Genomic DNA, 22,621 nt, shown 5'->3' on the forward strand with positions numbered 1-22,621 from the left:
ACCTACTCCATAGAGATGAACAGAAGGATACCATTCAGATTTAATTAAACAAAATGATATCACATTTTACAAATAAGTCTGATATGATGAAAAACTTGGAGCAGATAAAAGGCAGTGGATAAAGATAGAAACTCCAGGAATCGACCATACAACACACTTTAGAGTACAGCCTGAAATATGGCTTCGGATACTCACCAGTGAAAAGATTACAAGTGGACAGATTGACACTATCAACACTGTCAGCACCGTCACAGCTAAAAACTTCATCATCTGATTCCTGCACAGAGCAGCAGGGTGAAGAGCCGTCAATTTCTTCCAACTTCCCCTTTAAAATTCCACTCATAGCTGCAGCGCTGTCACATGTACCTGTAACAGGAACGGGAACAACAGAGCGTTGAAACATTTGACCACTGCATGGTCCAAGTCTCCAAATCGGTTTTTGAGGCTGCAATTTTTTGACCCACATCGACCACATCATCATATCCATGCAGAAATTATTCTTTCCGTAACGTTTGAAAGCACTGAAAACAATTCTACCCTGATGCATTGTTATTTGCATTCTTTCTTTTGACTAAGGTATTTTATATGAAAAAATCAAATTTAAGAATGTGGAATCAGAGTACTGCAAAGGAAATATGGTTCAGTGTTTTGAAACGTCAAAACAGGAGTCAATTACACTTATTTGATTTGTTCTAGTAAATCGTGTACTGTCATTGACAGAGCCAGAGTTCAGAACAAAACAGATCACTCACTTGCATGCTGTCATACCCAGAGCATACTGATTAGGGCATGTCTATCTTGCTTGGGATTTCTTTTTCTCTCAGGTACAAAGGCATCTACTTTCCTGGGGCTCTTTGTCCGTCAAAAATCAAATTGGTTGCTAGGAATGACTATACCTGCAGAATTCAGATGCCTTATCATGTTTCCAGTCAATTCAGCATAGCTACAGGGAATATTTGAGTCCTATGCCAACGAAGCTGGCTGAATAGATCGTATGCAGGGTAAACCACAGTCTCTAAATCTTTTACTGTATAAAATATTAATTTGAGTCTCCTTACTCTCTGTATCAAGATGGCCAGTGAGGGGCGCCTGGATGGCTCAGTCGGTTAAGCGTCCGACTTCAGCTCAGGTCATGATCTCACGGTCCGTGAGTTCGAGCCCCGCATCGGGCTCTGTGCTGACAGCTCAGAGCCTGGAGCCTGTTTCAGATTCTGTGTCTCCCTCTCTCTCTGCCCCTCCCCTGTTCATGCTCTGTCTCTCTCTGTCTCAAAAATAAACGTCAAAAGAAAAATAAAAAAAAAAAAAAAAAAAAAAAAAAAAAAGATGGCCAGTGAAAGACAGTCAGAGGTAGCCGGATGCATTTAAAAATTTTGTTAATGCCAATTTAGACAAGTCAGTAAACCTCTGAGAATAATAATTTCTTCATAGTTACAGAGTAAGTGTTAAGATGATCAGTGGCTGCAAACACAAATCCCGCCAGTGGCAGGGAACCTCGGTGAGTAAATAGGGTCAGATGTAATAAAATCATGAAGTCACCTCAGTCCTCTCTTTTGTCTACTGTTGCTTGTAACAAAGGTATCAAGAAATGCTCCTCTACCCTACTGAGACAGGGAAACTAAGAGAATCCATGAAAAACTACTTTTTTGTTGTTGTTGTTCCTTTTCCTGCTTTTATTCTTGCTAAGACTTCTACCTACACCTTATACATGCCTTATAGAACAGATAATGTATGTCCTACTTACAAAGGTCAAGGAGTTAATAATTTCTTTGGAGTCTTCCAGCATGATAGATAACACCTAAGGAGTGACTGGGCAGGGTTGTCCAAGACCACTGACTCACTAAGACACGTGGCTCCGGGGCATAAGTCACTCATGGAGGATATCTCACTAGTTTTTGTTCCCGATGCCTGAGAAGACATGTGTACCCGACAACAATCCTCAGTAAAGACCCCAGACCGCAAGCAAAGATGAGACTCACTCTCGTTTCCAAGTCTCCTGGATGCTCTGTCCATATCTACACTCTCTTTACATCTTCAATAAACTCTGATCTCTCTTCCTCTTGGCTCACATTGGATTTCTATCTTGTGCAAAGCCAAGGGCCCTCTTGGCTTGTTCTGAGGGGCCCCTCTGGATTTTCAGACCTGGCTAGTTTGCATCACTATGATAGCATAGGCACCCTAATAAATGGTCTCACAGCCAAGGAGAGAGCCAGTAGTAAGTAGTATAAACTGTGGTGAAGTAGAGATGCACACGCAGGCCAAAGGGGGAAGCTGCTACTCAGGTCGATGTCATTTCCCCACGCTTTCCCAGTTTCAGCTGCTCTAAAACCTGGCCAACACCCCCATTTGCATTCAGAAGCAGTCCTTTGCACCATTAGGTTTTACACTCCCCATCCCCCTTTCCCTTATTAATCTTGTTTATAAAATTAAAGGAGCAATTTTTAGATTACATTGTAATTTAAAGCCCAACTTGGACTTTGGCTCTACAAGAAGGACAAAGGATGGTCGGATATGTGACTCCAAAGGGTTAACAGACAAAGAAATCAAAACCTTCTCTTTTCCAATCACCCAGCACAATGCCCGAAATGCCTTTGCTAGAAAATATCAGCTGGAGGAACAAACTGATTTTACAAGACGCTGCACAATATATGCTACCAAGGAAAGGTAATATGTTAAGCCATTATACCTCAGGATGGCACTCCTATCTATGCCTTTTGGTAATACAGAACAAGTCTAACTAGAGTGACTTTCTTAAAAAGGTAGTGACCTTGGGTCCTTGTGCCTCTCACTGACCTCGTAGTCTCCTTCTGTTGCAGTAGTGACATTTCCTTGGGATGTACTTGTTCCAAGTCCTGCTCACTGGCTTCCTCTGTTTCTGTCTTTTCTGATTCCTCATATCCCCAGCTGGCACATGGCTTTGGCTTTGACAGATCTGCTTCTACTTCATTGTATCCTGCAAGTCTCAACTCTGAATACTAATTGACTCATTCTTTCCATTATACCTAAATGCTAATTGTTGAGAAAGTGAATCCGAGTGCCCTCATTTAGTCATTCACACCATTCTATAGAAATGAGATTTGTTTGGGGTGCACTGGGTGGCTTAGTCAGTTAAACATCCAACTCTTGACTTCGGTTCAGGTCATGTTCTCACAGTTCATGGGTTTGAGACCCACATCGGACTCTGCACTGACAGTATGCAGCCTGCTTGGGATTCTCTCTCTCCCTCTCTGCCTCTCCCTCGCTCGTGCTTTGTTCTTGCTCTCTCTCGCTCTCGCTGTCAAAAATAAACTTAAAAAAACAAGAAATGAGATTCGTTTCTTTCTGCCCTTAGTTTAGAGGTTAATTACTTATCTAGTAAACGTCTGTTGAGCTTCTATCAGGAACTAGTGACTATCTTATCATTAAAATGATAAAGTAACAGTACAGGAAAAAAATTCTTTTCTCTAATGGTGTTTCTTTACTGGGTGTTGTTGGAGAAAGGAGTAGACACATAATAAACAGATAAACAAATTAAATATATATTATGCCATATGGAGATCAATGTTATGGAGAAAAATAAGCAGTTAAGTGGTATAGTGATTACAAGGTTGGCCAATTGAGAACATTTCATTTTTAATTGATTGGAGAGCTAATGTCACAGTGGGGAAGCAGCAATGAAGACGCGGAGGTGATAAGGAGGCCAGCCATTTTGACATGCAGTGGAAAAGCAGTCCAGGCCAAAAAAATGGTGTGTGCCCAGGTCTTGGGCTGGGAGCAGTGAGCAATCAGGTTAGACAGGTATTGGGGCTAGATTGTGTAGCACCTGTGAGAGCTTCAGCTATTACTCTACATATGATGGAGGCCACCGCAGGGCTTAAGTCATGGAGTGACAAGATCAGACTTATATTTTCAAAGGTGTACTCATTAGCCTGTTATTTCGTAAGAAAACACAGCTCCATGGTTAGAGGAAAAGCATGGGAAAAGGGAAAGGTCTGAAATTAAGGAACACACCTAGAGAGGACTTAGTGACTCAGATAAACAGGTAAAGTGAGAAAACCTGACCAGTCAGAGGGCTGGAAAGGTCATAGTTTCTTTTGGGGGGGGGGGGGGGAAGAATTTAGAAAAAAGTTAGAAGGGGAGGGGAGTCAAAGTGCTTCCCAAAACAAAATGATTACTTAATTTTTTTCCCTATAACTACCTCTGTCTCTAGATTTACCAATTATTTTATGACAGTGAAGGCCATCTTATCTGCCAGGTTTCAAATAGGACCAACTCAGATACATTGGTACCACTTTGTGATGTTGTTTGTAAGCGTTCATTTATTACTATAAAGGAATATTTCTTTTAGTTTGGCAGAGAAGATGGAATAAGTCGATGATTACCAATATTCATGGGAAAATGGAAACAAAAAGTTAATAAGTACTTTATTCACCATCCTCTCTAAAGTTGCTTATTCAAAATTTTTAAAAAGTCAAACATACAACCACTACCTGCTACCTCAGGGATTATAGGACTCTGGCTCTGTTTGAAAGTCAGGCAGGCTCCAGCTAAAAATGTCACTTGGTGACCTAATATAACCATTCATTATTTGGTTGAAGTGACTCTCTTTATCTTCAAGTGACTTATAGAGGTTTTAGAAGAATTGCAGAAAAGCTCCTAAAGACTAAAAGCTGTTGATGGATTTTTTTTAATGTTGATATACTCTATTAGTTACAGGAAACTATTTGGAAATTTTTCCTTAACTGATATGAAATCTATAAAAATAATTGTGTGGATCATATTTATGCTTCTAGTCCTCTTGGCCCTGAAGAGTCTTGGACAAAATCATTAAAGAGAGATTGGACCAGATGACTAGATAGCTGAGGAAGCACAAAGAAAGGGTGGGGAAAATGTCCCAAAGCACAACAGACCCTTGTTGAGAGAGATTTCATCCTACAGATTGTGTTTGCCAATCTGATTCCACTGGAGTGTGCTCTGTTGTAGTACTAAAATTGCAATGCTACAATTATTACCATGACAACAGATGATGCAGGAGAAGCTACATTGTGAGAGATGAAGATCCACACCGCCCCCCACCCCCCACGCCCCATTCAGATCTCTGTAGTAAGAGGTGGGAAGAAAGACCAAAGAAAAGTTATTGTGTGTGTCCTTGGATGAGTTTTTCCATCCACATAGTTAAGTGGAAGCAGTCCTAAACAATATTAAGTCACCCTATGACACAGAATACTGTTTTAAGAGTATATGGCTGGCTGGAAGAAAATGTTAGCAAACAGGAATGTATGGATGACTTAATTTACATTTTCAAACATCAAAAAGATTATGCTATTTCTTGTGTATTTGTTAGAAGTCAAAAGTTTCATAATTCTACTTCAGGGTCCCCTAAAAAAATGATCTTGAGTTTCCTAGGTCCAAAAAAAACCAAAGTTTTCTTAGTCTTTTCTCTCTTTCCTTCTTTCTTTTCTCTCTCTCTCTCTCTCTCTCTCTCTCTCTCTCTCTCTCTTTCTCCCTCTCTCTCTCTCTCTTTCTTTCTTCTTGATCTACCTAATGGAATACTATACTATTACTTATCCTGTATCTAATAATTCCTTTTGAGAAGTACATAAAATAATATAACATTCTTAATACTGCTTCTAATATTAAAATAGTTATTTGTATATCTGTCAAATGCTCAGATTTTGAATTAAAATATTTACAACAACATTTTAATACTTTTATATAAACCCAGACATGCAAAAGGCAAGAGATGATTAGTAATTAAGAGAAGAAAATTGTAAGTTATTAATTTTTATGTTAAATTTATGATGTAATAAGAAGTAACTGAGCCAAGAAAGATCACTAAAAGAATGTAAAGGAAAATATAATTTGCCATTTTGAGGTCAGAACTACTATGAGTGATGGGTACATCGATCTTTCTACAAATGTAAATTATTTTTTTAAATAATAGATTAGAACTTATATGGATCTGCCCTAAAAACTTAAACATTTGTTTTTATTAGGCAAGTTTTACAGAACAAAATACCCAAGGTTGATTTTTTTTTGATTAGGTAATTATAATACCAGACAGCACAAATATCTAAATAGTAAACTTCCATAACCACACAAATGTGTTTTTATATTCTCTTTATTTCCCCTACAATAAAGATACTTACTATAGAGCTAGGATACAACCGTGGGCTCAGGTTGATTACCAAAAACTAGAACAGGAGTGGGACAGATAGCTGGACCTAGAGATGGAGGCAGAATAAAAATGAAAGCATGGTCCTGGGAACATGGACAGAAAGTAGGGCAAGTGAATAGAGTCTGAGAAGGATAGAGGGAAATCCCCAAAGGAGAAATGGACAATTAAGGGACTTGAGAGATCTGAGCATTGATTTTTATCAAGGATTTAGTTGCAGAGAACAAGAGGTAGTGGGAACTACCCCGGGTTATAGAGTCTGGAGAAATGCTAGTTCCAAAGATTATGGAATTTGGTACCTCCCCCTTTGGGTTGAGAGGGAACTGGGAAGAATTTCTTTAATCTGAATTCGCGGTGATAATCTGGATCCTCAAATAAAAACACATCTGTTACTTTGAAATTAAGATCTGAGAGGCTGGAGCTGGAAAAAGCTTAGGAGAAAAAAGCAATCTGCGTGTTGTTACTGTTAACCACTAATTTGCCTTCAGGTACACGGAAACAGTGAAATGTACTGCAGAGGATTTAAATTAGGCTAATCATTTAAATTTCCAGAGGATATTTTTAAAAACTGAGAGTCCTAGGAACCATTAGGAATCACGGTATGATGAAACGAGGGAAGCCCGTTGCTTTAAAATTTGGTGTCCCCATTTCCTAAATAGGAATTTTTCAGCAAGTTACTTAATTTCTCTGAGCCAACATTTTCCCACCTGTAAATGGGTTAGTAGCTGTTGTGTAGTGTTAGAATGTGCCCTGTATGTGCTTTCCTAATAATTGTTAACTTCTACATCCTCCATTGCTATGTATTATGTATTGCAGATGTCTTTCATTATAGCTGAAACAAAACCAAAGCCCTTCTCTAAAATCTTGGCTGAGAGGGTAATTTAGCCAGTTTAATATAAAGCAGGGTGATACATTAGGAATGAAGGACTAGACCATACTATTTGCATTTTGAGTCATTGAATGAATGTCGACAGCACAGACGCATGCACACACACACGCCCACACAAATTGAGAGGAGATGATGCTAAGTCTTCTCTTGAGGATGCTCTTGTGGTTCTGATAGTTGGGCATGGCCAGACACTGTCAAGGTGGTCCACTCCTCATCAAGTGACCCTGTCTTGCCAAAAGCCTAATTCACACTCTAGGAAGGATGCTGGGTCTCCCCAAGAAGTCTCTAGAAGCCTAGTCTTACCTACAACAATCTGAGGAGACTGGTCAGGGTATACTCCCTCCCTTGTCAAGTGACCATGTCTGACCAAAAAGTCACTTAAAACTCCAGGAAAGAGTATGAGTTGAGTAACACCATATATACACTTTTGTAACCTATAATTTCTCCACTTATAACATGAGGATGTTCCTTCTCATTCAATATTTTTCAAAAACTGTGTTTTTGTTTTATTTTATTTTTATTTTTGTGCTTCAGGCTACATAGCATTTCATTTAATACCTATGTCATAATAGTTAACTAAAACTCTAAAGGAAGGTGCTTGGTTTCTTTTTAAGTGTCTATTATTATAAATCAAGTACAATTAACATTTCTTTCACATACCTTTGTGTATATCTCTGATTATATCTTTAGGATAAAGTCCTGGAAGTGGAAGTCCTGAGCTTTCAATACACATTGCCAAATCACCTGGCAGAAAGGTTCTACCAGTTTGTTTCTTTAATGGTGTGTTGGGATATCATTTTACCACACCATTGCCATAACTGTGGCATTGCTATTTTTAAAAATTTCTGTGAGTTTTTCAGATGCTCCTTAAGAATAAGAGCTCAAACCTTTAGTGTTTACCACATGCCAGGCACTATTTTAGCATTTTACATATGTATTACACTGGATTCTAAGGCGGCATCTCTATTCCCCTAGTGTGCACGCCTTGTATACCCCCAGGATTGCAAATATGGGGAGATATCACTCCTGTGACTATGTTCACATTATAAGGTAAAGGGATTTTGCATATGTAATTAGGGTCCCATATCAGTGACCTGATAAGAGATTATCTAGGTGGGCCTGACCTGATCACATGAAGCCTTTAAATCTAGAGGTGAGAAATTAAGGTGAGAAGGATTCAAAGCAAGAGATTCTCTGTAGCTGATTTGAAGACAGGAGTCCTGTGACATAGATTGTGTGCAGCGTCTAGGAGCTGGGAGCAGCTTCAGCCACAGCAAGCAGAAAACAGGGAAACAGTCCTATAACCACAAGAAGCTGAATTCTGCCAAAAAGAATGAGCTGGGAGGTAGATTCCCCACCGCCCCCCGCCCCCCCAATTACCAGACAAGAACTCAGCCAAACTGACACCTTGGTTTCCACAGAGTGAGATCCTAAGCAAAGAACTCAGCCACACAGTGCAGGGCTTCTGACCTATATTCTAATAAATGGGCATGGTTTTAAGTTGTTAAATTTGTGGTAATTTGTTACACAGCAACAAAAAATTAATACAATATATATAATCTCATTTAATCTTCCTTGCACACATATGAAATAGGCATTATTATTAACATTTTCCAAAGAAAAACTAAAGCATAGAGAAAGGAGGTGACTAGGCAAAGGTTGGAGAGCTAATTAGTCTTAGAAGCAGCACTCAAACTTAGGCATTGGGCACTTGGGCACCATATTTTTCATTACCATACTCTTTCTGGTCTGTTGATGGCATCTTACTGCTTGAAATTGGTTTTCCCCAAATATCTGTGTGAGTTAGAACTACCTTTTTCCATTTCTTCCCATTTTCAATGGGTTTCTGTGTGTTTGTGTTGTGCGTATTTGTCTAAGTTACTTAACATTCTTTTCCCCAGTAAAGTATATACATTGTTTGTGTTTACAGACATTTTATTATAGCTATAAGAAGCACACTCTGGTTTGTGATTTTTGGTATTTTTACATTACCTTTACAGAAGAAATCGGTCATGAACACTTTGGACACCTAAGTGCCTTCTTAGAATTTAAATCAGAATTCTTTGAGATTTCTTCATAATTGTCCTATTTTTTTCTTGATTAATAAGTTGCTTTTCTTTTAAATAAATAGATCATAATAATGTTGTCGAGTCCTTACTTGGTGCCTGAAACTAAATTCTGTGAATGTGTTATCTCATTTGTACTTATAATGATTCTGATATAAGTATTATTGTTTCCTTGTTATCATTGAGCAACATGAAGCTTAGAATGTACATTTCTTATATATATTGGACATAATGCTCCTTTGTGACAGTAAATATTTTGAAACATCAGTACACATGCTACTTTGTAAAAAATTTAAAAACAAGGCATAGGTGGAAAAAAAGAATATAAAATTTGAATACATTACTTTTATGAAGAATATGTAATTTATGGAGTACTTTTGGAAGTATTTTTGTATTGGAAAATTTGAACTATTCTCATATTGAAAAAATTATTAAAATATATACCATATTTTAGCCTTCAAGTTAGAGATTCTTCAAGAGATTATAGACGTACATCTGTCTTAAAAATGATTAACGTAGCATATACCAAACTTGATCCATAACATTTTAGTGGATGAAGTTTTGTGTTGGAAAGGGGATTTATGATCAAATAAGTCTTAAAAATTCTTATACTCTTTTTGGAGAACCTCACTGCGCATTAATAAAGGCTATCCGGAAATTGGTATTGTTTAAATTTTGTCCAGATCCTTACAAATTTATGTAAGCATAGAATATTGGGAGGGGCACCTGGGTGGTGGCTCGGCCAGTTGAGCATCTGACTTCAGCTCAGATCACAATGTTGCCGTTCGTGGGTTCAAGCTCCACGTGGAGCTCTGCACTGATAGTGTGCAGCCTGCTTGGGATTCTCTGTCTCCCTCGCTCTCTGCCCCTCCCCCACTTGTACTTTCTCTCTCTGTCAAAATAAAGAAGTACACTTAGAAGAAAAGAATATTTTTTCATGGAATATTCAGTAACTCAGAACTTCAAAAAATGCCTTACCGGTTTGATATTTTGAAAGTCCTATCATTGCTATTCATTAATGATTCTAGGATTTGTTTTCACAATTATGAAAACATAGAAAAACACCATCTCATACAATACTAACTTAACTAGCTGATGTCCAATGATTTCATTTCAGTTAATATGGAAAAGTGGAAAAACTTGCCAATCTAGCGGAATTGTGTGGGTTTTTTAATCCTTTAAATGAAGAATAATACTTAGGAAGCCATTAAAAACCCTGGGTATTATTTGGCTCCATTCTTCCATTCCTGACTTCTATTCAGCTTGTAAACAGAAAAGGATGACTAACAATAACATTAATAACTAAAATTATACACAATTCCATACTATGTTCCGAATTCTGTAGTGAAGTGTTCAGTATACGTCTATCAATCTTTACAGCATCATCCAAGTTGACAACTGAATTTCACAGAAAGGGAAACAGAGGCTCAGATAGCTTAAGTCAGTTGCCCAAATTAGAGGCAATAAGATGGTATAGCTCAGAGCTGAACTACAGTCTGCCTGACTGCAAAGTCCACTATGCATCCCATCAATTATTATGCTGTACTACCTAAAAAAAAAAAAAAAAAAAAAAAACTAATAGGCAAGCCAAAGTTAAAACACCCCATTAGCTCAAAGTATGCATTTCTGGAAACAGGCATGCTGACTGGCTGATTAAATCACTTACTTAGAGCATAAACATGTACACCACAGTATAGTTCCCACATAAATGTGCACAGTAATGGTATATAAGAATCACTCTTTCTCTTCAGACTCCCAGACATCACATCAGAGCATAACATTCTTTTTTTTCTTTTTGGTCAGTTCTACCTGGCTGTGGTAGACTGTGGGACTTCCATTAGTGCTATATTATCTGCTTACCTTTACCTTGAGACATATTAAAATGGATATATGAACTCTCAGCATGCAACCTTGATTTCTTGGTAGCTGATTCAGGATTGTCATTTGCCAAGCATTATGGCTTACAATTGTTCACCAGAACACAATATAAATGCAGAAAAGTGGGCCCAGAGCACAAGAAAAATATTGCTGAACAACTTAACTCAAGAGAGTGAAGAATAATTGACTAAGAGTATATGTATGAGAGCACTCAGATTGCAATAAAATACATATTACTACATTTTCTTACACAGATATTATTTAATGCTTTTATATTAATACAAATATAATTATGTTATAATTAATTATGCTATAATTAATGTTAATTTACAACTAATCCATTCATTTAATAAGTGATAATCTCTCTGTGTGTGTATCAAAACACAGCAACAGTATAATGAAACAGCACAGTGCAGGGAGTCAAGAGATGTGACGTATATGCAGATGAAATCTCTTGTCAAAGTAGGAGAGCTCAATGGAGTTTGCACAAATACGTAATTTTGCATGGCTTAACAACATTTACGTGACATGGACGTTGTTACATTGAAAAGCATTAACAGAGCAGCACCTGGAAAGAAGGGACTGCCTCAGAATGGAAGGGGCCTCTGTCACTGGGAGAGTCATAAGAAAAGGGCAAGATGACTATCTGACACGATTATTCTTATTCAACCAGCAAACAACTGATTATACTATTGTTTATACTAGATGTTGTCTACAACTCTACTAGATGTTGTCAACAAAGGACACGCCTGCCACCAAGAATTATAGTTAACATAGTTGAATAAAAGCTCATAGAGAAGTCAAAAAAGTGCCTGTCCCGACCACACTGAGAAGCTGGGGCAGGAAGGGTGGGACAAGCCTGAGGTAATTCTGGGCTGTTTTTATTGACTCTGTACGTAAGTTGTATGGAGATTTCTGAATATAGAAGCTTAAAATGGCAGTCCCCAAGCTCAGTTTCCCATGTGACACTGAGCCCTAGAGGACTTTGGTCCACAGCACAGGAGCGTTCACTTGGGACCCCTTGCTGATTTAGTTACCATATTGGGCAAACAATCTAAAACTTGAAGTATGAGTTTTACGAGCTACCAGAAAGGAATTTGGAGAAAGCAAAAGAATAATTTTTTGTATAATGTTTGAAAATCTTTTCTCGAGTGTTTCTGGCTTAATATGCTGACAGCATCATACCCAGTATCACCTGGGTAATGACTGATGACAGATATTGATTTTCCGCGGCTGGCCTAACGCGGGATAGGAAAGGAAATCTTTGTAAATGCATTCAGGAGTCCTGTTTGGGAAATTATTTGTTTCATTCATTAAATATATTGTGATATATCCACAACATGACAGCAACCAATTGTATCAACAGTTACTAGAAAACAAAACTAAGACTCATTTTTTACCCTGACAGCAAGCTCACAAGAAGTCAAGGAGACTATGACGGTAAGTCAAAGACATCAGTAAAAGGATACGAGAGGCAGGTCTAAAGTGGAGAGTTCTGTGCAACTGTAAAACTCCTGGGCTGTTATGCTTTTGGTACCATCTGGCCACACCATGCTTTTTTGCCTTCTTCCAAAGTCCTCCTAAAAGCATCCTTTTATTGCATCCAGTATTTAATGCATTATATCCAATATTGAATACAAACACATAGTGTTTAGCTGTTGTTATTTTGCATAAGCAAATGCTCAGTTTCTTACTAAAAAATCACCATGGGAATCCCTCTCTGTGCCTTTCTTTCTAGATAGGTAAAATGAACAATCCAGGAAGAAACCATCTCTACAAGCCAGTCCCATGTTTCTAGGGTAACAGAAGACTAAAATGTTCAAAGGGAATACATGAAAATCAGTAAGTATTTGCTAAAGGACTTCATAGTCAATATTCTTTGAAGATACAAAAAAATTCACATAATTACTACTTTTCCCTGGTAGTTGGTGGTTTTTGTACAAATGGGCATGCGAATCAGAAGAAATATAGAAATGTGTGTGCACTGGGGCGCCTGGGTGGCCCAGATGGTTGAGCACCCCACTCTTGATTTAGGCTCAGGTCATGGTCTCATGGTTCATGGGCAGAGCCCGCTTGGGATTCTCGGTCTCCCTCTTTCTCTGCCCCTCTCCCCACTCTCTTTCTCAAAAATAAACATTTTTTTGAAACCAATTTGACAATAAACTTCATATATTGAAAAAATAAACATTTTTTTAAACATAAAAAGAAAAAAGAAATATGTGTATCACCTTTTGTTGTTGTATTAGAAGATAGTGTGTTAAGCTCTTGATCTGACTAAAAGTACAAAGACTTTGGAAATAAATTACGTAAGTTCTATTCACTTCTCAGCCATGAGATTAGCAAGAATAGCAAGGTTGCGCTCCTGTCAAGTGGTTTTCTGGCTAAAATATTATTCTTAGAATTAGGATTGACATTAATCAAGGTCCTCAACTGAATACTTAAAAAGTTATGTTGAGTCTGTATTCTCAGAGTATGCACATTCAGCAATTTTGGGGTCAAACTATTTAGTCTATTATAACAGCTGAGATCTGAACAATTGGGAAATCAAATGATCTGACAACTGATTCATCGAGTCTGTGAAACATCCAACTGTGATCATTAACTGGAGAATCAAATCCATTTCCTGCTTTTTGATTTACAAAGTGGTAATTAAAGAGTAATGATGCCGTTTGGGACCAACCCCCTTTCTATACCTATATAAGCCCTATCTTACACTATCAAGTATTAAATATGTACTAAGTCAAAAATAACTTCTGATCAATAACATTTTTGAATTATGGCCTACCAGAGTACAAATGCTAAGGCAATTTTTCATTTGCTTGAATTACCTGGGTACATAGCACAATCCGAACATTGTGAAACCAGACCCAAGCTTTCTTACCCCTGTGTAATTTCCATTTCTTTTAAATCCCATCCTTCCATTCCCAGCAGTGTGGGGTTATTTGCCAAACTAGCATATTTCCATTATGGTTGTAAAGTTGTCTGCCTACATACATTATAGGGGAAGCTATTAATATTTCATTTTCCTGAATACATTTTGTGAGACTTAAGAGACCCATGTAAACTTACCTACGAATCTGGCAAGCTACTTTTAGCAAATAAAGAACCATCGAGCAGTAAAGAGGCATTACTAACAAACTGTATTTTAAAATCATCTGCAGCTGAGAGTCGGCCTGTACAATGCATTATTCTCAGGAACCTGACACACACTTAATAATTTTGATCGTGCCTAAAATAAGGGTTATTTGCCCAGGTTGCATAATCCATCTGATTTGTTAGTGTGTTCTTTAATGTCATCTGTCTTTATGCTGAAAGAGCTGCCATTGAAGTGCTTTGCTCATGTTAATTGATGAAAACTAAGTGCTTCCCATCACCCTAACTCTTTTTGAAAAATAATGTTCTGACATACCAAATTAATTTAAGTAATGTATTGGCTAGATATTAAATATATTAAAATATAGTTTAAGCATGTGGCACTTTATTTGCTGCATCGCTAACAATAAATCTAAAAGACTGAGGTTAATATTATGGAAATAAACTATTATATGTCAAAAACATTTAAATGAGAGGAAAAAGAGAAAAGAGAGTTAGGAATCTCACCTGAATTATAACAGAATAATAGGAGAGACAGAAAAGCTTTATGATGATTTTTCTCTCTCACCAATTAGCTGAGAGAAAAACAATTTATAATGAAAATATTTATATTTATGTATTTATTTCTGAAAATGTTTTAATTTAGGAAATTGCTTAGGGTGAAATATGATGATAGTTGTGTTTTTATTTCTTATTTTTAAAAAAGGCACACAGAATGAAATTTTATTTCCAAATACAGCAAAAGTCTTCAAATAAAACAAAAAGAATATATTTCTATTTATAATAATTCCTTTTAAATTTCAAATACATGATGTTAATAATATTAAAACAGCTTTAGGTTGTTGTATCTATTTTGTATATATTAGATTTTGTATATATTAGATTACAAAGGTAAGGAAATGAGAGCATTATAGTAACAGTATGGACATTAAGTTTAAAAATGTCTTAATCTGTCAAAATATGAATTTAATCCTGTTCACTGTCCATAGCCTGAACATTTATCTCAAGCTTTTCTTTTTATGATTAAAATGACTGATGCATTAAAACATGTTTCTTAATTTTATTGTCTCATTCAGTGTGCTACTAACCAGTACGAACATGAAGAGAAAAAGGAAAGTATTATGCAAAGGGAACACACACAACACAGAACATAGAAAGAACTATATTTGAATCTTAAAAACGCTCTAAAGGAAAAACAAATGGTCTTGCTTTTGCCATTTCTCACAGAACAGCCTTACATGGTTTTCATTTGCCTTGTTTCATCCTTCACTTGGACAGGAAGCCCTTAACTGTTTTCTTTCATGCTTTTTTTTCCTCTCCTGCCTCCACTCCAGCAAGCGCGCGCGCACACACACCCCCAACACACACCCGCCTCCCCGCCCCCGCCCCTCTTTTTCGTGTAGTCTCTGCAGTGAAAGCTACCATAGTTATCTCATGGAGTCGTCGCATGCAGACGCCTCCTGCAGACGTCTGCCAGTGGATGATAGGAAATGCTGATTGAGAAAGGGTTTATCTACTTTTCATCCAAAATATGTGAGCCATTAAGGAAATTATAAAAAGCAGCAACAATATACTCTGGTTTTATTCAGAACCTTTCCCTTAGCGATTATTAAAAGGATGATATTTTTAGCCAAAGAAAGCAAAATGCATCTGCAGCAGCTGGTTTCCAAGGAAACAGAATAATTTAAAACCATGTGGAACTCTGCTCTCTAATTTTCATCAATTCCCCTTCATTCCTGGAGGTAGCTTTACTCAGAATTTATAATTTCCAAAAAATATAACTGCCTTGATTTATTTTTTTCTAACACGTTTTGGGAGGTGACTGTCCAGTCTCATAGATCACCTTAAATTACAACCTAGGAATAGATTAATTTCTACCTTCATTTTGTTTTAAAAACCAAGATCAGAAGATTCCATCAATAATTAGAAACATGGCAACATCACAGTACCTTATAATGATGTTTGAAATCCAGAAATAGTTCAAAACAAACCAGGCAAGTGTATTTGCTTGGGTCAATATGACATAAGTGTGTGAACATACTATCAGCTTTATTTAGTACGTTTAGGAAATTTAAGATAGTTCTCCATTCATTTAGGTAATCTTTCCTAATATTCAGTAATTTTTCTCCCTCTCTTTTTTTTCAATTTTGCAAGAACTGTTACGTTTTTCTCTTTCACTCAAAAACAAAATCCATTCTCAAATGAAAACAAAAAGCAAAAACAAGATAAAGAAATTCTTAGATATTATATATATTCATTCCTATTAGTTTGTGATTCAAAGGAAGTATTTAAAAATATTTGAATGCATCATTTACACCAGTGAAAGACTTTTATTTTATTATAATCAACAAGTATTAATTGTCCATGTGCCCAAGTCAGTAGTAATATTTCTTAAAAGCTCAGTTTTAATGAGGTTCCCCCTCCCTTAATTGACCCATATTTATGAATTAAAATAACTATAAAATTAAATGACTTGTAGTAAAATTATTTTTCTTCTTTTTACTGTAAGTGTGTCATTTAGTCTACATATTTAGAACTCTAGCTTATTTTCCCTAAGGGAAAATAAAAGGCAATATTAAGAGATACAAGCAAATCTTAACTTCTGAGCTGTTAAAAAAAATTATTGCCCTAGTGATATCACCAACAATATAAATGCTGCAAAGGAACCCTTATCTAGATACATCTGATTGATAAATGAAACTGCCAATGAAATTTGCCTATTAAGATGCTATTTTTTTACAGAAATGCTTAATCCTTCAGAAACAGGTTTCTGAGCTTTTAAAATGAAAACAGCCCTATGCATGTTGATAAACAGAGTTGTTTATCACATAAGCTTACAATTTACTAAATAAAATGACACAACCACTCAAAATCATGAGATTTATCAAGAGGAGTACGTTAAATAAAAGAGCTTAAAAGCACACAAATCATTCATTCTAAAGTAGTGCTTAAAGAGTCTACAACCAGCAAAAATTATTTTCCTAGACCACTTACTGTATTGTTAATATTGAAAGACACCACATGAAATTTTATGTCGTATATTCAGAGAAAACTCCATTTTCCCAGAACCTGTGGAATTTACCGGGCTGTCCTCCTCCTTCCTTTCATTCCCAATCACATAAACTTGAATAAAGCAAAAAAGACACACGGTGACTCATTTTCTCTATTAATTTCGCTTCAATAACACTTTCCTGGAAAGTTATCCAGGGTTAAGACATGCCTCTGGGGTTTTTATCAGCTAGTGGTGTTGCAGAGAGAAGAAACAGCTCAGCCAAAGCTCCCTTAAACAATGAATGGGACACACTTTCGGGAAACGTCTGCAGAATAATGTTCATATCATAAAATTGTCTCAATAGGCACTGAGAAGCATTCTAGTTTGAAGAAAAGGATTTTTTTTTTTTCCTTTTTTGCTCTTACCTGTAAATATGGTTTCTGTACTTCAGCTCCGTCAGAACAGACTGAAGAGTTCACGCCTCCCTCGTCGATCCATCAGGCAGCAGCCGACCAATAACAAAGCCAGATCCTGGCTTCTCAGGCTCCTGCTCCTGCTCTGCTTCCATCCCAGGTTTCCTCCCACCCCCACTCTCTTAGAGGGCAAATCTTTGCAGCTGGGAGAGAGGAAGGGAGTGGAGAAAAGGAATATGAAGAGGAAAAGAATAAAGAGATGAAAGATATTTCAAAGAATAGCTGCAAACTATTAAAAAAAAAAAAAAAAAATATATATATATATATATATATATATATATATATATATATATCTGCGGATGAAGTCAGCCGAAGTAAAATGTCTTGCTTTGGATTTAGGAAAATAGGGTTAATCAGTGTCTCAACCACCTGAAATCAAAGCAAAAGACTCAGGATAAAACCTAGGTAAATTGCCTATCTTTTCAGCTCCCACTGATTTTTCTCTGGGGGAAAAAAATGATCTCTTCGTTGTACATTTTGATATGTAGATAGAGGAGGTTGAGACTGAATATCGAGATAACATTATGCATATGTAGTTTGCAAAGAGATAAAATTAAAATGAATCAAGACCCTTTAGGCTGATATAAATGCAAATGTATTTGCATTTCAACCTCTGGCACTGTTTCCATTTAAAACCAGTTTCAGAGTCTAATCAGTATGAAAAACATATTTCATCCTGAGAATTAAAATATTTAAATATTGCAAAGTTATGTGGTTTGCATTACTTTAGATTCCTTAAAAGCTGACATCAATTTGCCTTTGTGAATAATGGAGCTTGTTAAAGATTAAAAAGGGATCAGCCACTTAGTTGCCCGTCTCAAAGTGACTAATTGAACTCCAATTTTATTCTCATAACCTTCGGCAAAATCATTTCACTTTTGAACTAAGAGCATGATGTGCATAAAAGGACAACCGAGGAAAGCATCGAGTTAGAATTCTTTCAGGCAACAAAGCAAATTCACCCACAGCCTTAAAGAGGTCAGGTTGGGACTAACAAAGAATTGAAACTCTACACAGATTTTATACAAGAGAATATAAACCAGGGTTCCTTAAGATAAAAAGTGTTATTAATTGAGCTTCTGCTAGTGAAGGTGGCCTGAAAAAGTTTACTTGGGGAGGTATAAATTAAACAATAGATGTTTTCTCCACCTTGTGGTATGTATTGTCTACCTGAGATATTATAGGTTTTGGTATTCGATTTCTTAAATCAGTAATGTATCCTCACGGAAATAAGACCAGAGGGAGGAAAAAGGAAAAGAAGTGGAAAGAAAGTATTCTTTATCTCTGAGAGTAACTGGCATGGGAACAAATCATTGGTAATCCAGAAATAACGGGTTGGGGGTACCGAAAGGGTTTGGGGTATCAGTCTTTTTAGCGGGGAGTGGCTGGTAACTTGACCCGAAACTGACTTTAGATAGAAGTGCACTGATTTCGCTTTGTGTGTGCAGTTATTTCGAGTAGATTTGGGGGGCTCTACTAGAAATAAAGAGAAGGTCACACTATACTTTATTCCCACCTAACGCTACTCTACTGTGGAAAATGCGTTCAAAGCCTCTGTGTTCCTATTGCTAGGAATTGCTGGAGGAATCCCTAAGGCAGCATTTTTTTAAAGTGAGGGCTGGGGGCTGTCTATATCAGAATCATTGCTGAGAGCCTAATTCAAAAGGCGGAGCTGTGGGCCTTATTCCAGATTTAAGGAATCAGCATTTGAGGAATTTGTGACTCAGCACTTTTAGCAAACTCTCCCCGGGTGATTTTTATGCCAACTGTGCTGTAGGTAGCAATCCCCAGGAGTCAGGTATTCCTTGGACACAAACTCTAACCAGGTTTCATCATTATTTCAGAGGAAGAAAAAGAGGTTGGGTGGGGGAGGGAGGTTAATAAGTTTAGCTCTGACATTTTGAATTTTTTGAATATCCAGATTGAAATATTAAGTAGCCAGCTGATATGATGGATAGGTCTGGAGTGTAGGTGTGATTTGGAAATCATCTAGGGCATGGGTAAAGAAAGCACTGAGAGTGGATGAGTGCCCTTACGTCAATGCTTCTCAAAATTGTGGCCCCAAACTCCTTTAACAGAATTAAAAATGCAGACTAATGGGCTCCACCCCAAACCTACTGAATCAAAATCTCTGGAGTGAAGTTTAGGAAGCACCATTTCTAATAAATTTCCCGGCTAACATTCTTTGTGCACTGAAGTTTAAGAACCATCACCCTAGAAAGAGAAGTAGATGGAGAATGAAAGTCTGGGGTATACTTACATTTAGGAACAGAGTAAGTGGAATGAAGAAAAGATTATGAGAAAAACAGCCAGGAGGAGAACCAAGAGAGTGGTCTAGCAAAATCCAAAGGAGTAGAGAATTTTTGGAAAGATGCCCTATCAAAGGGTAGGGTCTTTCTAGTGCCTTGCTATACAAAGTGCAGCACCTGGGTGGCTCAGTCGATTGAGTGTCCAACTCTTGCTTTTAGTTCAGGTCATAAACACAGTGTCATAGGATCAAGCCCTGTGTCGGGCTTCACACTGAGTGTGGAGCCTGCCTAAAATTGTCTCTCTCTCTCTCTCTCCCTCTCTCTCTCTGTCTCTCTGCTCCTCTCCCCAGTTCGCATGCTCTCTCTCTTTCTCTCAAGAAAAAAGAAACAAAAACAAAAAAACAAAGAACAAAGAACAACAAAAAACAAAGACAAAAAAACAAAACAAACAAACAAAAGTGCAGTTTACTGAAGTCACTTCAGGCATCCCCTGGAGTCCGTTTTCATGAAGAATCACAGGCCCCATCCAGGTAAATTGAATCAGAATCTTCATTTTAATAAGATCTCCAGAGGAGTGGTATGCACATTTAAGTTTTATTCTTTATTCATTTATTTTTTTGTCATTGAAATATATTTGACATATATGGTGTAAATTTAAGGTGTACAACATGTTAATTTGATACATTGTATGTAATATGATTGTCATTGTAGTGATCATTGGCACCTCTATCATGATACATGGTTATCCTTTCTTTTTAGTAGTTGGAATAATGAAGTTCTAGTCTCTTAGCAAGTTTGATGATTATAATACATAGCGTTGTCTCTGTTGCACTATACATTATGTCTCTAGGGCTTATTTACCACTTGTTGTACATTTGTACCCTTAAACAACATCTGTCCTCCCCCGCCACCCCCTGGTAACCGCAATTTTCTCAGATTTTACAAGTTTGCCTTTTTTTTTTTTGATTCCACATATAAGGAACACCACACAGTACTTGTCCTTCTCTGACTTGAGTTTTTAGCAGCACTGTTGTCTCCCATTGAATTTGACTTTTAGTTCTTGGTGGCATTGCAAGTAAGCAGTTTCAGTGGAGCGGTTGGGGCCAGAGGCAGATTGAAGTGGTTTTTAAGAATGAATGGGAGATAAAAAAAATGAAGACCAGTATAGTGCTTACACACCCAGAACAAGGATCTTCTAGCCCACTGATCACCAGGCTGTCTCAATTCAAAGAAGCTGGATATGAACAGTGGCAAAAAGTGCCCTAGCCTGCTGATGCACGTCTCTGCCTTGACCACTCCTCTGACAGAAGTGATAAGAGTAGCAGAGGCTGACGGTGAGAGAGGAGACACTTTCCTAAGGAATAGTGACAGTTGGACTCTTGATCACCACAGGAGCTCAGCTACACATGGCCAAGAGCAAAGGTAACAGACCTTCCAAGACTAGTCTGTGTGACTTTCAAAATCCTTCATGACAAGGCGATATTACAAAATCTCTAAAGGTTAAATACCATTATTAAATAATTTAAGAATTCTTAAAAACCTGGAAAATAAAGATAACCCAAAGGAATAAAAGAATTGCCAGTCTTTAAGGTAGTCTCAGAATTAGAGTGGGTTGTAACAGGAAGGGACTTCAATATTTTATATATTAACAGGGTGAAGCTTCCTCCAGTTGAGCTGTAGAGCTAAGGCTTCAGGATAATACAAATGACCACTGAGGAAATAGATGAGGCTTGGCACTCCAAATGATTAAATAAAAATTATTCATGCTTAACTGGCTAAAGAGATTATCTTAATAGAACGTATATTTTTGAAAGTCAAGGACTTGCCAAGCGAATGGAATTGGGACCACCGTGAGGAGCCAAAGTCCAGAGGCACCCAAAATGACACCACCCAGAAGCAAAGAGACCTCTGCAAGGAACCAAACTGTCAGAGTTAAAAGACTTCAAATAAATGAAGTGTGAGCTGAAGGATCAATGGAACTATTTCACGTCTCTGGTCTCATAAGCATGTGAAGTGTTAAAAAAAATATGTAGAAAATTATTTTTTTATTCCAACCTCACTGAGGAAGTCATAAAAGGATTTCTAAATTGTCTTTTGAAACTGAGATTGAGAAATATCAAATTAAAAGATGTTAAATCCTAAGACTCGGAAAAAAAAAAAAAGGAGTACTAAGACTCCTTAGTAAACAGACCAGCAGGACTTCTTGGCAAACACCCAAATGTTTGTAAGAACTCAAGGATAAAATTTGGTGCAACTGGCCAAAGTATTTTGCATATCACTGTAAGTTGCCTGGGTGCCAGGAGACTAGTAGACCGTCAAAATTTTCTACCCATGTGAGAAGACCATGATAACCATCAGACAGTAAGAGACGCTCAATGATATTTAATAAAATCACTTAGGGTTCAATACAACTTAATAAGAATCTCTTCATTAGTTGCTTGTAGAAGATTAGTGATATAATTCTAAAAGTGTAAATTCACAAATATGTATTAAGCATTTTATGTGAAAAATACTGTTCTTGATATTAAAGCACTACTGTAAACAAAACCAAGACTCTGATTTTATGAAATTTCCATTCTAATGGAGGCAAATTATATCTCATATATACACATATGATCTATACTATAGAACTGGAGTGCTGAATCAAGCAATGTGTAGACACTCAAAATAAACAGCAGATGTACTTCCTACCCTTGAGATGCATCCCAGCTGAATGCATAACAGAGGATTATGGACTACAGCGATAACTAGAATAACTAGAGCAAACGTGAGAATGTATGATTGTGAGAAAAAAAATGTGTCTTAAGATCTCTTGGTTAAAAAGTTTAAA

General features: G+C 37.1%; 1 long non-coding RNA gene across 1 annotated transcript; it reads right to left on the reverse strand.

Annotated features, from left to right (window-relative positions):
• Window positions 1–194: 194 nt before the first annotated feature.
• LOC144617158 (uncharacterized) lies at window positions 195–17,619 on the reverse strand. The gene is made up of 2 exons (XR_013557284.1): window positions 17,495–17,619; window positions 195–366 (listed from the first exon to the last, which is right to left on the reverse strand). It is a non-coding gene; the product is annotated as an uncharacterized LOC144617158 (long non-coding RNA).
• Between the last annotated feature and the right edge of the window lie 5,002 nt (window positions 17,620–22,621).

Source organism: Panthera onca, chromosome C1 (genome assembly GCF_046562875.1).
Source record: "Panthera onca isolate mPanOnc1 chromosome C1, mPanOnc1 haplotype 2, whole genome shotgun sequence".
In the NCBI taxonomy this organism is placed as follows: Eukaryota; Metazoa; Chordata; class Mammalia; order Carnivora; family Felidae; genus Panthera; species Panthera onca.